The sequence below is a fragment of the Homarus americanus genome, unplaced genomic scaffold, assembly GCF_018991925.1.
Source record: "Homarus americanus isolate GMGI-L3 unplaced genomic scaffold, GMGI_Hamer_2.0 scaffold20242, whole genome shotgun sequence".
NCBI classification, from domain to species: Eukaryota; Metazoa; Arthropoda; class Malacostraca; order Decapoda; family Nephropidae; genus Homarus; species Homarus americanus.
This window is the reverse complement of record NW_024715626.1, coordinates 31,986-47,500: the sequence shown is the minus strand read 5'-3', so window position 1 is coordinate 47,500 and position 15,515 is coordinate 31,986. Positions and strand designations below refer to the sequence as shown.

The following is a 15,515-nucleotide window of genomic DNA, read 5'->3' as shown; positions in this document are numbered from 1 at the left end:
CTGTAATAACAACCACAGCCCCTCTTTCATCTTCGAAAGTTATACAGTATAATATATACAAATGAAAGCAACTGGTCATTAGCGTATAATTTGTCATCAGTCTGGATACGATACCAGCATTAGTGTTGTGATATATGACACATAAGCACGGCATGTTTGAACGCTTAATGGCATATTGATAAAATTTACATATCGATTATCAGGCGTCTGTTTACAAAGTGTTTAGTACTGAGGTATACATATGTGCCCCTAACTGACGAGCCTAAACTGAAAATAACGTCCAATATGACATCAAAATCTACTTAGGAAGAACTATTATCCATTATTATTTTTTTATATAGTTGTCTAGTGTATTCTTGACCTACTTAAAGCCCAAGTTTAAAGACCGTATAAATGTTAAAGCGCGACCATGCATCTTAATAATAAATCCGGTTTCTGGTAAATACAATAGTTTTTATTTTCATCAAGATAGTGTCTCCTTCATTTTTCTTAACTCACACCCGTTGTTTGATGAGTTCGTAATTATATTTTACTATATGTTTTAACCACAGTGTCAAATAATTAGTGTTGTAGCTGTTAAAGAAAACCCTGCTTACATAAATGTATTCTAAATCTGAAGAACTGAGTGCTTTAAATCAACCCACAGCTGCAGTCATCAATTTTAAAGGGAAATACGGTAAATATTGATAACTGTGCCGTTTTTGCGTTCCCTAACAAGTTATTTTAGAGGCCTGTATAGAACAACAGTTGTTTCTTACACCGATAATATTTCTATCCACCTCGAAGCTATAATATTTTTTTAAGTTTATTTGTTCCTGACACATCCTACGCCGCCACCTCTAGGAATATCGATGTTTCTCAATGCCTTATTTACTTTTAATTAAGCTCGTAAAGGTTGTAATATTTATTAAAAATAGTTTTCTACAATATTCAATACTTCATTAAACTGTTAGTCCAATATATACAGAGTAATTCAGAATAAAATACGAACCATCTGTGGTGGCTGTCAGGCTGCCGCGGTGAGCTGTAATTGATGTTGACATGAACCGGCCAAACCTAACCTAACCTAACTTCAGTCCAATCCCAACTTCAATCCCAATTCCAATTCCAATCCCAACCCAATTTAACTCAATCATGTCTAACGACATATGGTCACTTGTTAATACAGAAGTTACCTTCTGTTGTCAGAAGTTTTTTCTGTATAAGTGTGACAAATATTAAATAGAATGAAGACCTGGGCACACATTAAAATACAATGTCAATATGTTTAAAACTCCTTACTGGCGATCTCTTTAATTAATGGCCTTGTTTGTTTACTTGTTGCTTATGATACCCGGAATGAATTGTCAACTTAGAAGTTCGTAGACACTGGCATGATATACTTGGGCTATGTTAAAAGTATGTAATAACAAAAACTACAATATTAACTGTGTATATATAATCAATGTGCAGTGGTGTGAACTCAATCTATCCTAATTTAATCTAACCCAATCTATCCACCCAACCTAACCTAATCTCAACCCAACTCACCAAGTTCAATATATAATGATGTGAAGTTATAAGTTACCTGTGGATAGTTAGTTTTTTTCTCTTGTATAAGTGGACAAAATATTAAATATCGGAAGACCCAAAATATTTAAAATACAATGTCAACAAGTGTTTAAAACCCTTACCGGGTGATCCTTTAATTAAATGGCCTTGTTGTTTACCACTGTTTACATACCTGGAATGAATTACTGTCAACTTAGAAATCTAGTAGACACACTTATAATATGTACTTTGGCTGTTGAAGCGTAGTAATAACATAACCATAAATATTAACTGTGTGACGAAGAAGTGACATGACTAATGTGGTAAGTGGTGTGTGAACTTAACCTAACCTAACCTGACCTGACCTAACCTGACCTAACCTAACCTAACTTAACCTAACCTAACCTAACCTAACCTAACCTAACCTAACCTGACCTAACTTAACCTAACCTAAACTAACCTAAATAGCGAAAATTTACCCGTGAAACTGACCGAAAAGTTGATTCATTATCCAGGACTTCGAGAGGAGATTTTGGCAGTTGTAAAGTAAAAATCGTAACCACTTAAGTTTGCTAAAATGTTCAGCGATAATTCAACGATTTTTTTTTAGAGTTAGGAACGCAAAATCATCCAAATTTGTTTTAATGTGTAGAAGAAAAAAACGCAGAGAGATAAATTAACGAGAAAATAGTGTGGAAGGACCTAGAAATGTGAGGTAACTACAGTATTTTTTTACCAATTGAATATTTTTGTTTTGTTTTACTTCAATGATTTATTATTTCCAGACGTAATTTTTTGCACTATTTCCATAATTAAAAAAAAAGAAGAAGATATATTTGTAATTTGATAATGAAATACAGTTACTATTGAACATTCTTTAAACTAACCCACCGTCTTGTTTCTAACGCTTGTAGGGTTTAAATTTCCGGTGGCGGATTTTAATAGAAACTCGGTAATTACAAAAAACTTTTTCTATAAACTTTGGCCAAAAAAAAAAAAACCCGTACAAGGAAAAGCTAATACAGCATTACTTATATAAGGAGCCTATTTATGCTAGCTTCATAGTAAGGTCTTAACTGACTGACTGACTGGTATGCATTTATAACAGTTAAACACTTGTAACTGTATTTCACCCATTTCTACATCAAATATTCACACTAAGGACTCACTAATTGGTTTTCCTGATACAATATATATATTTTCTTTACCGTGAACGAGCCTGAGTCCAAAGGGGGTACCACTAGCCGCTGGAAAACCTCACAAAGAGGCTTTAAATTTTAATTGTGGTAAACCTGAGAGATCGGATCCTTTCACTCAACACTAATCACCATGCAGGCTATGTTAGTTTTGATCAGGCTATCCTTGGTTAGACTAATTCAAGTTTGGCTAGGTTAGTTTTATTTAGGTTAGGTTAGGTTAGGTTAGGTTACTTTACCATGTATAGGTACCTTAAATTTCATCTTGGTAGACTACATTGGGGGTTAGGTTAGGTTCTCGTTTGGTTAGGCTAAGTTTAATTAGATCAGGTTAAGTTTGGTTATGTTAGTTTCTTGTTAGGATTGCTTTAGTTTGGTTATGTTAGTTTCTTGTTAGGATTGCTTTAGTTTGGTTATGTTAGTTTCTAGTTAGGATTGCTTTAGTTTGGTTATGTTAGTTTCTAGTTAGGATTGCTTTAGTTTGGTTATGTTAGTTTCTTGTTAGGATTGCTTTAGTTTGGTTATGTTAGTTTCTTGTTAGGATTGCTTTAGTTTGGTTATGTTAGTTTCTTGTAGGATTGCTTTAGTTTGGTTATGTTAGTTTCTAGTTAGGATTAGTTTCTTTAGTTTGGTTATGTTAGTTTCTGTTAGGATTGCTTTAGTTTGGTTATGTTAGTGTCTTGTTAGGATTGCTTTAGTTTGGTTATGTTAGTTTCTTGTTAGGATTGCTTTAGTTTGGTTATGTTAGTGTCTTGTTAGGATTGCTTTAGTTTGTTATGTTTGTTTCTTGTTAGGATTGCTTTAGTTTGTTATGTTAGTGTCCTGTTAGGATTGCTTTAGTTTGGTTATGTTAGTGTCTTGTTAGGATTGCTTTAGTTTGTTATGTTAGTGTCTTGTTAGGATTGCTTTAGTTTGGTTATGTTAGTGTCTTGTTAGGATTGCTTTAGTTTGTTATGTTTGTTTCTTGTTAGGATTGCTTTAGTTTGTTATGTTAGTGTCTTGTTAGGATTGCTTTAGTTTGGTTATGTTAGTGTCTTGTTAGGATTGCTTTAGTTTGTTATGTTTGTTTCTTGTTAGGATTGCTTTAGTTTGGTTATGTTAGTGTCTTGTTAGGATTGCTTTAGTTTGGTTATGTTAGTGTCTTGTTAGGATTGCTTTAGTTTGGTTATGTTTGTTTCTTGTTAGGATTGCTTTAGTTTGTTATGTTAGTGTCTTGTTAGGATTGCTTTAGTTTGGTTATGTTAGTGTCTTGTTAGGATTGCTTTAGTTTGGTTATGTTAGTGTCTTGTTAGGATTGCTTTAGTTTGTTATGTTTGTTTCTTGTTAGGATTGCTTTAGTTTGTTATGTTTGTTTCTTGTTAGGATTGCTTTAGTTTGGTTATGTTAGTTTCTTGTTAGGATTGCTTTAGTTTGGTTATGTTAGTTTCTTGTTAGGATTGCTTTAGTTTGGTTATGTTAGTTTCTTGTTAGGATTGCTTTAGTTTGGTTATGTTAGTGTCTTGTTAGGATTGCTTTAGTTTGGTTATGTTGTTTCTTGTTAGGATTGCTTTAGTTATGTTAGTTTCTTGTTAGTTAGTTTGTCTTGTTATTGCTTTAGTTCTTGTTATGTTATTGTTTCTTGTTAGTTTGGTTATGTTGAGTGTCTTGGTTTGGTTTATGTTATGTTATGTTAGTTTCTTAGTTAGGATTGCTTTAGTTTGGTTATGTTAGTTTCTAGTTAGGATTGCTTTGGTTGGTTATGTTAGTTTCTAGTTAGGATTGCTTTAGTTTGGTTATGTTAGTGTCTTGTTAGGATTGCTTTAGTTTGGTTATGTTAGTTTCTAGTTAGGATTGCTTTAGTTTGGTTATGTTAGTTTCTAGTTAGGATTGCTTTAGTTTGGTTATGTTAGTTTCTAGTTAGGATTGCTTTAGTTTGGTTATGTTAGTGTCTTGTTAGGATTGCTTTAGTTTGGTTATGTTAGTGTCTTGTTAGGATTGCTTTAGTTTGGTTATGTTAGTTTCTAGTTAGGATTGCTTTAGTTTGGTTATGTTAGTGTCTTGTTAGGATTGCTTTAGTTTGGTTATGTTAGTTTCTTGTTAGGATTGCTTTAGTTTGGTTATGTTAGTGTCTTGTTAGGATTGCTTTAGTTTGGTTATGTTAGTTTCTTGTTAGGATTGCTTTAGTTTGGTTATGTTAGTGTCTTGTTAGGATTGCTTTAGTTTGGTTATGTTAGTTTCTGTTAGGATTGCTTTAGTTTGGTTATGTTAGTTTCTTGTTAGGATTGCTTTAGTTTGGTTATGTTAGTGTCTTGTTAGGATTGCTTTAGTTTGGTTATGTTAGTTTCTTGTTAGGATTGCTTTAGTTTGGTTATGTTAGTGTCTTGTTAGGATTGCTTTAGTTTGGTTATGTTAGTGTCTTGTTAGGATTGCTTTAGTTTGGTTATGTTAGTTTCTAGTTAGGATTGCTTTAGTTTGGTTATGTTAGTTTCTAGTTAGGATTGCTTTAGTTTGGTTATGTTAGTTTCTTGTTAGGATTGCTTTAGTTTGGTTATGTTAATTTCTTGTTAGGATTGCTTTAGTTTGGTTATGTTAGTTTCTAGTTAGGATTGCTTTAGTTTGGTTATGTTAGTTTCTTGTTAGGATTGCTTTAGTTTGGTTATGTTAGTTTCTAGTTAGGATTGCTTTAGTTTGGTTATGTTAGTTTCTTGTTAGGATTGCTTTAGTTTGGTTATGTTAGTGTCTTGTTAGGATTGCTTTAGTTTGGTTATGTTAGTTTCTAGTCAGGATTGCTTTAGTTTGGTTATATAAGTTAACGTCTGATACTTGTAGTCATGTTATGATCGTTTCTGTCAATGTACACATCACACTAAGAGTTAAACCGTTACAGTATGTTAAGATGGCCTGAACAAGCCGTGGGTCAAGGATGCGTGGCTTCGTGGAGCTGTAAACACTGTCTAATGATATATTTTTACAATGAAATTTACGTGAATTGCGATCGGAATTGAGGGAATGTTTAATGAATGGTAAACACAGAGATCTCCACTCACATTAGATATTATTGACTCATGGAAGGTGCTAGCTAGCCAGTCTGTCACGAGATGTCCACATGTTACCCCGCTGTAATGTATTAGTTATGTGACACTTGAGTTGTAGTTAAATAAAGGTTTTTCATGGTGTCAGTTTTCAGTACTGTGATGATTCAAGGTAGTAAATAACGAGATAGATATGATTGGTGAAATGAAAAGTTTGATATAGTTGAGGAATGTAAGATTTTCCAACTCCTGAAAGTGATGATAATGTAGTAAGTAGTCCCTCGAGCGGGTCATGTCCGTCTAGGTTAGAGTCGGTACAGACGAGGACAACACCCCCCGGTACACGCCTATTCGATGGTGTACTGAACCCTATACAACTAGTATTACAGAAGGTGGTAGTAAGATAGTGTGGGTCTGTACCTTTTTGGGGGGTGGGTGTTCTGTAGTGCCTCTCCGCCTCAATGATATTTATTTTATAAATTTTGATAAACTATGTGTGTCAAAAAAAAAATGGTACATATAGTTTATTATGTATACATGGTTCCCAGGTTCAGAGTCTTGGAGCTTTAGCCAGTTAGTATACATACATACATACATACTTACAATTTTAACCTGGACCTATTTTATCATGAACCCCTTGATTGCAATGCCAGCTCCCTAAGTACTGTGTAATTAAACCCGTTAATTAAGAGATCTTGGGTCAGTAAGTTAACGAGTAGCAAATCTCTCTTGATTTTTTTTTTTTAATTCAGGGAAGCCTAATGGTAGGAATAACCATTACTTTTGACCTTAATAAGTGATATAAACTTTACCTACATAAAAATACAAGTGGATTTAAGTGTGTAACAAATATATTTCAAGAGGAACGGCCAGAAAATAACACGCCGTGAATACCGAAAATTGTAGTATGTCACTCTGTACAGCATCCCATCTGCCAGCTCGGTGGGGAGGAATTATTCATCCCGGGAAGAACAAGCGTAAAGGGAGAAAATGACACACACATTGACTTAGAGTTTTACAAGATATTTTTTTTTTCTGGTGGTGATGTAGCTGATAGGCGGCGGTGGTCAAATTTATTAATGAGTTTTAAATCTTGCGGTTTCGACTAGATGTTTTATTTCTCGTGTGTTTACAAAGATATACCGAGGAACTGTGGGGCTGATGTAGAGGAAGAGGTGTATTTATTTCTATTTTTAAAACGTGTGAAATGTAGCTATAGCTTAATGAAATTGTGTCGCTATTAGACAACTGTTCAACAAGCTGGCCAGTTTGGGTCAGACAGATACAGGATAAACACAGGGTAAACTAGAAATAATCCTAATGAGTAATCCACATGCACCACTCTTTGCCTGGTAGACTCAATGGAAACCGTGGTTTTTAATTTTATTTTTATTTTTTTGTACGGGGATTAGCCACCCAGGCACAGATCACTGACCCACATCGGGGCCTGGGGGGCGAAAATGTAATAGTAATAATAATAATAATAATAATAATAATAATAATAATAATAATAATAATAATAATAACAATAAAGAACCATAAATAAATACATAAATAAAAAAAAGATCAAAAGTGAGAAACAACATACAGTTGTACCCTGATTTACGCGGTCAATTGAACCCACAGGGTACTGCGGAAAGTGAAATCTGCGTTAAGTGAACAACAGAACATATGGGATTAATTCCAATAGAGACTGGCCCGACCCCCAAACTCCACTTTTTGACGACACACAACTATGTTGTAGTAAAAATATTATCTTAACTTTATGATGGTATGCACACACAATTAATATAGAAGAGGTTAGGTTAGGAAAAATAAAGTTTAAGTTAGGAAAAATCAAGGTTAGGTTAGGAAAACTAAAGGTTGGGTGTAACACTTACGTTAGTAGAGGAGATGGGTCGGCATACGGGGATGGAGGCTGGTTCTGAGGCAGAGGGCAGATTACTGGCCCTCAGGTGAATCACCATTACTAGGTGAATCACTATCACTATCAGTTATAGTTGTCAGGGTTTCCCTGACAAATCCCTCAAAGTCACTTTCACTGTCACCGGCTCTGGCTGGCTGTGGTGGGTTGCGGGCGAAGAACTCGGTAATGCTTTTTTGACGGCTAGTGTTGATGTCTTGATACACCTTGATGTACGGCTCCATAGCCTGCACCAGCCGGGTATGGAAGACTTCATAGCGGTCATCGCCAGGGTCGTTGGAAAGGAAGAGCTTTAATTTTTCTGCACACTCGATGGCACCCTTAATATTACTATGCGTAAATTTGTGTTCTGGGATTGACGCACCACCTTCCTCTTCACTGACGTTATCATCTTCCACCATCTCGTCGGCAGTCATTTCAGGATCTGTGATCACCTCCAGGATGTCTTCGTTGGTGGTCTCGGAGAAGCCTTCAGCTGTAATACTGTGCGCAGCTTCTCTTGCAAGGTCCAATGCCACTGTCACAGACTGAACCTCACCAGTCACAGGTTGACTCCGCCTCTCACCTGGTATACCATGCAACACATGCCTCCATGCGTGACGAATCGTAACTATAGACAGCTGATCCCATCCCTCCACCAAGAAGTCTGCAGCTTGTTTGACGTTAAATTTCTTCCAAAACTGTTTGACGAGAACTTGTTGAGTCACCACCTGTTGTTCCTTGTCCTCGTTGCTTTTACTCTCGCTGTCGGTGTCACCCAGCTTACGCAACTCATCCTTGGTGTTGGTACAGTCGTTCAGGAGCTTGAATTTCTTTGCTGAGTATGCAGCTTTAACATTGCAGATCAACTCCTGGTCCATGGGCTGGATTAATGACGTAGTGTTGGGAGGAAGGAAGACCACTTTTACGTTGGGGTGACGATCCATAAGTAGGGGCGAGTGTCCTGGTGTGTTGTCAAGGAGCAACAAAATCTTGAATGGAACATTTTTGTGCTCGCAGAATTTCTTCACGTCGGGAATGAAACAGTCATCAAACCAGGAGAGTGACAGAGCAGAGAACATCCACGCCTTGCGTGCGGTCAGCCAGTGGACATTAATGTTGCTCATGTCCACGCTCTTGTAGGCGTGCGGCTTGCGGGCTGTGTGAATCACCGATAACTTTGGTTTACAGGTACCGGTGGCATTGGTGGTAAAGAGGACGGTGATGCGCTCCTTCTGCAACTTCCGACCCCGAACCTTGCTGGCAGACTGGACAACAAAGGTCTTGGTAGGCAGCTTTTTCCAAAAAAGGCCGGATTCGTCCATGTTGAGCACCTGGTCGTCAGTGAACTGCCCTTCCTCCATAACCTCACGTAAGAACGGAGGAAAATCTCTAGCCGCCACACGGTCAGCACTCGCTTCTTCACCACCAATGTTGATGTTGGTGATATTGTTTCTCTTCTTAAACCTATGCAGCCAACCAGAGGAAGCATGAAGGGTTTGGGCTCTGCAGTTCCCATCTTACGTGACACTGCTGCGTACAGTTCACGTGCGTACTCTTGAACGGATCGCGTGTCCACCGCCATGTTGCGTCGCGCCTGACGAATCAAGTAACTCACGAGCAAATTTTCCACCTTAGCAGCACCTTGTTCTGGCAATACTTGATCATTGAGGCACCTGCAGACTTTGTGATTGTCATGTGCTCTTTGATCTTGGCTGCATCCTTCTTAATAGTACGAATCGTAGATTCGTTCACTCCATGCTGGCGCGCGAGATCAGCTTGACGTGTTCCTTTCTCCAAATCTTGAATTATCTGGTATTTCACTTCGTAGCTTAGGGAACGGCGTATCTTCTTTGGCTTAGGGCGGCTGGGTCCAGGTAAGGAAAGGTTTCTCTCTGGTGGCAGTGGTCCGGCGGAAGCCATTTCACAGAACAATGGATGCACGTATACACTGTGTGGCCTGGAGGGATGAAACTGCCACGGTTAGGTCAAGCGTCGTCTTTCCTCCCTCCCTCCCGCGGGTGGACACGTCATATTTAAACCAATTACAGCTAGCAGCGGAGGGAGGTAGGGATGCATGGCCAATCACAGTCCGATACGTCATATGACGTCACTGATAACGCAACAGAGACATGCACTGCGCAACCTTACCGCGCGGCTTGCCCAGGCGGAGGCGGAGGAGGGAGCAGGCGGGTGGGGCGAATCTAAAAATAGCGTCGGCTAGACACTCTGCCCTATATGGGTAGATGAACCGCGGAAAGTGAAAGTTCGGTTCTGGCGAGGCACCGAGCAAATGAGAAAACGCGGAAAGTGAAACAGCGTAAAGCGGGGTAATTCTGTACAGTATGTATGTTGTGTTGTCAATAGTAAGAGAAACAATTGAGACCCTGCAATTGTGTGTAAATGAGGCAGAAAGTCAGATCAGCAACCTGGGACTTGGTCACAATTTTTGTGATGCCATATGGCAGCAGGGTCTACCATTAGACAACACATTATGCTTCCAATATCTTCCCAAGCGGTAGCACCTCCCTGTTTGGGAGGTACTACCTACTACCTATGACTTGGGGATAATTTAATCATTCTAGTGTACCTTAAGTAGGGCTAGATTATTACTATTATTATTATTATTATTATTATTATTATTATTATTATTATTATTATTATTATTATTATTATTATTATTATTAGTAGTAGTAGTAGTAGTAGTAGTAGTAGCAGTAGTAGTAGTAGTAGTAGTAGTAGTAGTAGTAGTAGTAGTAGTAGTAGTGGTGGTAGTATATAAATTAGTACATATATGATCAACCTAGGCCTTCTTCCACTACCATAACATAACCTAATTTAACATAGTGCTCAGGTAAAGCTCACGTATCTCAGGTTAGTTCTGATGGTATATAAAATTGCTGTGGTGCAGATAACCCTAAAATATACATACATACATACATACATGCATACATACATACATACATACATACATACATACATACATACATACATACATACATACATACATACATACATACATACTGAAAAAAAATCTCTTCATATATTTGGTTTTATGTTACAAATTTGTTACAGGTGTAATTAATGACGAACGGCAGGTAATTTCTATCTTATTTCCTTGTTGTAGGGAAGTGCATCATGTTTACCGCACACACACCTCCAGAGACCTTAGCACACCTCACACATCTCAGGTAAGCTCATCTCACTCTTATTTTATTCATTTATCTTCGTTGTTTTGAGTTAGTTCTGGTCTTGTCTCCACTACTCCCCTTGTTGCTGCTCCTTGTTATCTCTTAAATGTGTTAGGTTAGGTTAGGTTAGGTTAGGCTAGGTTAGGCTAGGCTAGGTTAGGTTAGGTTAGGCTAGGCTAGGTTAGGTTAGGCTAGTTGGTTAGGTTAGGCGAACAGGTAGTTAATGTGAGGTTAGGTAGGTTAGGTTAGGTTAGGTTAGGTTAGGTTCCGTTCCGTTCCTCATCACATACCATGACAGAGTATAGTAATCACAGGTTAGGTTTAATATTCCTCCCTTTGCCTTCGTTGTTGTCAGGAGCAGATCTTGACTACTTGATCACCTTTAGTGGGTTGTGTTAAGCTCATGTCGAGGAGTTGTTTCTCTTATCACATTAAACCACGATAGATTCACAGTCTCGTCTTGTTTAATTGGTCATTATTTTTTTGTTGTCATTTTTTTTCAATTAGTATAATATATCCTAAATGGTGTGTGTGTGTGTGTGTGTGTGTGTGTGTGTGTGTGTGTGTGTGTGTGTGTGTGTGTGTCGGTACCGATATACGTAAATATATAATTCACCTGTCAACACGATATCTGCCCCGCGTCGCAACTAATCCAATAATTTATCTGGTTCCTCCTCATCTGTATCCACACACACACACACACACACACACACACACACACACACACACACACACACACACACACACACACACACACACCATAACCACTCGATTTATTTCCAAGGCTTCTGGTGTTTGTGTATCAACATTTTCAAATCTTGGTTGTCATCTGTAGCCATCCATAAGCTGGTATAAGAAGGTTGCCAAACATGGAGGTGGGGGGTGGTGAGGGGTAGGTGGGGGGTGGTGAGGGGTGGTGAGGGTAGGTGGGGGTGGTGAGGGGGTGGGTGGGGGTGGGGTGGGTGGGGTGAGGGGGTAGGTGGGGGGTGTTTGTTGATGTTAGTGAATGACAACACAAGCATTATTTGTAAGTGGGTTTGGTGCTGATATAAATACTCATCTCTTCTGTCTGAGTCGTCGAGAGGAGAGGTTAATCTCTCTCTCTCTCTCTCTCTCTCTCTCTCTCTCTCTCTCTCTCTCTCTCTCTCTCTCTCGTTTTGCTGATTTCTCATTTTTCTGTTTAGTATTGTTGATCCCACACCACCACCACCATCACCACTACAACCACCACCTATTTCACAAGAATCCATTACGTTTTTAACCTTAATCTACCTCTTAGCCTTAAAACCCTATGTGTGTGTGTGTGTGTGTGTGTGTGTGTGTGTACTAAACCATCCATAAAATTCCAATCACACTAAAGATTCTATAAGATTACACAAAAACAACGCTATTATACATCCAATTGCTTATAGTTTTACTTGTATTAAATGGTAGTTCAGTAGTTTATAATAATGCTTGTTTGAAAAGTTATGTATCGCCCTCCTTCAGTAGTTTGAGGCAATAATGGATAATAATGTCTTTGTAAACACTTTGTAAAACTTTGTAACCTTTGTAAAAACTTTGTAAAAAACTTTGTAAATTTTGTAAAACTCTGTAAAAATATATTTTTATTATTATGAGGTGGGTCTTGATGAAACGTGTATGTTTGTTTACCTGTTTTAATTGGTTGTGTGGTTCCTTTTCATCTCATCCCCACCTCTCTCCACCTCCTCACCCCTTCACCCCCCTTCTCACCTCTCCTCACACCTCCTCCCCCTTCCACCTCTTCCTACCCCTTCCTCACCTCTCTCCCACCTCCTCCCCACCCCTTCCCCTCTTCCTTCACCCCTTCCTCACCTCTCCTCACACCTCCCTCACCCCTTCACCCCCCTTCCTCCCTCTCCTACCCTCCTCCCCCTCCCACCCTTCCTTCACCCCTTCCCTCCCACCCTCTCCTCCACCTCCCTCCCCCTCCCACCCCTTCCTTCACCCTTCTCCCACCTCTCCTCCCACCTCCCTCACCCCTCCCACCTTCCTTCACCCCTTCCTCCACCCTCTCCTCCCTTCACCTCTTCCTCCTCCTAGATTCCCAATAAGTCTTCATTAAACATGACCTACAAGTCCCTTATTTGAAGCATCCGGTAAGTGTTTCTTTACCAGCATCTCCGAGACACTAATGGAGGGAGTCATAGCGAACATTTCTTATTGGTGTTTCTTATAAGGGGCTGTCAGAGAGTCTTCCTGGATGTCGATTTTAGTCCCAACTTGAGTCGAGTAACTTCCCTATCGAACTTAATTAACCTCTCTCTCTCTCTCTCTCTCTCTCTCTCTCTCTCTCTCTCTCAAATGAAGTTCTCATGACACTGATACTCAAATTGTCTGTTCGATTTAAATCAAACTTAGTATATGTACGGATGTGTTCCTTATAAAAAGAAAGTTAGTTGAGTGACATCCTAGAGAGAGAGAGAGAGAGAGAGAGATGTGTATCAACAGGTGTGGTTCTGGGTACAGCTGGTAGGTGGGGGGGTTGTATCGGTCGGTCTGCTGCCTGTTGATTTAAGGGCAGTTTCCCGTCTGGATTTATTTCCTGTGTAAACTTGGCCAGGAAAGATAGGACGAGAGGATGAGAAGGGGGAGGGAGAGACGACAGGAGGGGGAAGGGGGAAAAGTTAGAGGGTTCAGGGGAGGGAAAAAATGAAACAAGGATGAGAGGGGGATAGGGAGAGGAGAAAGAAGAGGAGGGATGGGAAAAAGAAAGAAAATGCGAAACAGAAGTGAAGGGGAGAAATGGCAGAGTCAGATGAGAACGAAGGAAGAAGAAATGAACGAATGAAACACAAATAGACACAGGAATGGAAAAATTATGATAAGTTGGGGGTTATGATGGGTCAAGACGTCTCAGGTCAATGTCATAAGAGGTCATAGCAGATCCAAGGAAGTCAATGGAGCTCCTGTAGGAATCGAAGGACAGGTTGAGTTAAGGCTGGTCATAGGATCGTGAAATGATATCCTCTGTCAATTAAAGCAGGTCACGGCAGAGAAGAAGGAGGGACTCAGATAAATCAAAGGTACTTTACTCACCTATTCTCTGGAGGAAGGGGCGTATTGCTGTAACGACGGGGTCAGAGGGTCGCGCCCTAGAAGTGCCAGGTGGAGGTTCTCGGCATCCATGGGGCGTCCTGCGTCTCCGTAGAGCCCTCCAAGGCAGACACGGCGTCCCGGTTGGTGGCGTCGTATCGTAGACTCTCCTCCAACAGCGCCACTGCCTCCGCTACACGATCCTGCTGCCTGGTGGAGTACACGACGAGCGAGAACATTATCCTACAAGGTTCTCCTGTCTACTAACCCAACAAGATTCTAACTGTCTACCTGTCTATGATATTTTCCTGTCTGTTGGAGTAAAAAAAAAAAAAAATAAGAAGAATAAAAGGAAGGAATCTCGTACAGTAAACACCAGAGTTCTCAAATACCACCTCCACCCAGGAACAGAAGAGGTATATATTAACCACTAACTTTTTTACAATAAGGTTTTTCTTTCGTCTGCTTCTTCAACACTCTTTATCTCTGTGTTCAGTGGGGGATGAGGTGAGGAAGGGAGGGAGGTGAGGAGAGGGAGGGGGAGGTGAAGAGGTGGGGGGTGAGGGAAGGGTGGGGGGAGGAAGATGAGAGACTCTCCTTTTAATAGATGGAACAGAGTGTGAAGGGTGACAGAGTTCAAAGTAATAGAACTGGGGCCTATCAGATCAGGGGGCCTAACAGGACTGGGGCCTATCAGATGTGGTACCTAATATGATTGGGTGGGTGTGGGGTGCATGGGGAGGTGGGTGAGGGGTGTAGGGAAAAAGTGGGGGTGGGCAGTACTTACTGTCTGAGGTTAACAGGTTGTAGTAGGCGTGGGCCTGTGGGTGGGCTGGCCAGCCTGAAGTGAGTCTCCGCTTCAGTAGTGTCGTTGACCAGCGTCCCCAGGTTATTGTGGGCGCTGGGGTGTCCTGGCACAACCTGTTGGGGTGGAAGGAGGCGCACTGTTGGGTGAGAGGAGGTCAGCATCTGTTGGGGTGAGGGAGGAGGTCAGCATCTGTTGGGGTGAGAAGGGAGGGTCAGCATCTGTTGGGGTGAGAGGAGGTCAGCATCTGTTGGGGTGAGAGGGAGGTCAGCATCTGTTGGGGTGAGAGAGGAGGTCAGCATCTGTTGGGGTGAGAGGGAGGGTCAGCATCTGTTGGGGGTGAGAGGGGAGGGTCAGCACATCTGTTGGGGTGAGGGAGGGTCAGCATGTTGGGGTGAGGTCAGCATCTGTTGGGTGAGGGGAGGTCGCATCTGTTGGGGTGAAGGAGGGGTCAGCATCTGTTGGGGTGAGGAGAGGGGTCAGCATCTGTGGGGGGAGGGCAGCATCTGTTGGAAGAGGAGGTCAGCATCTGTTGGGTGGAGGGAGGAGTCCAGCATCTGTGGGGTGAGAGGGTCAGCATCTGTTGGGGTGAGAGAGGAGGTCAGCATCTGTTGGGGTGAGAGGGGAGGGTCAGCATCTGTTGGGTGAGAGGAGGTCAGCATCTGTGGGTGGGGGAGTCAGCACTGTTGGGGTGAGAGGTCAGCATCTGTTGGGTGGGGAGGCCTTGAGAGGGGGAGGTCAGCATCTGTTGGGGTGAGGAGAGGTCAGCATCTGTTGGGTGAGAGGGAGGTCACATCTGTTGGGGTGAGAGGGAGGTCAGCA

The 15,515-nt window shown here is 40.8% G+C and overlaps 1 protein-coding gene across 1 annotated transcript in view; it reads right to left on the bottom strand.

Moving 5' to 3' along the window:
* Positions 1 to 14,160, bottom strand: part of LOC121857916 (protein O-mannosyl-transferase TMTC1-like) — a 24,851-nt gene extending 10,691 nt beyond the window's left edge. The window contains exon 1 of the mRNA XM_042354160.1: positions 13,892 to 14,160. The gene's annotated coding sequence lies outside the window, so the exon portion shown is untranslated. The remainder of the gene's footprint in view (positions 1 to 13,891) is intronic.
* Between the last annotated feature and the right edge of the window lie 1,355 nt (positions 14,161 to 15,515).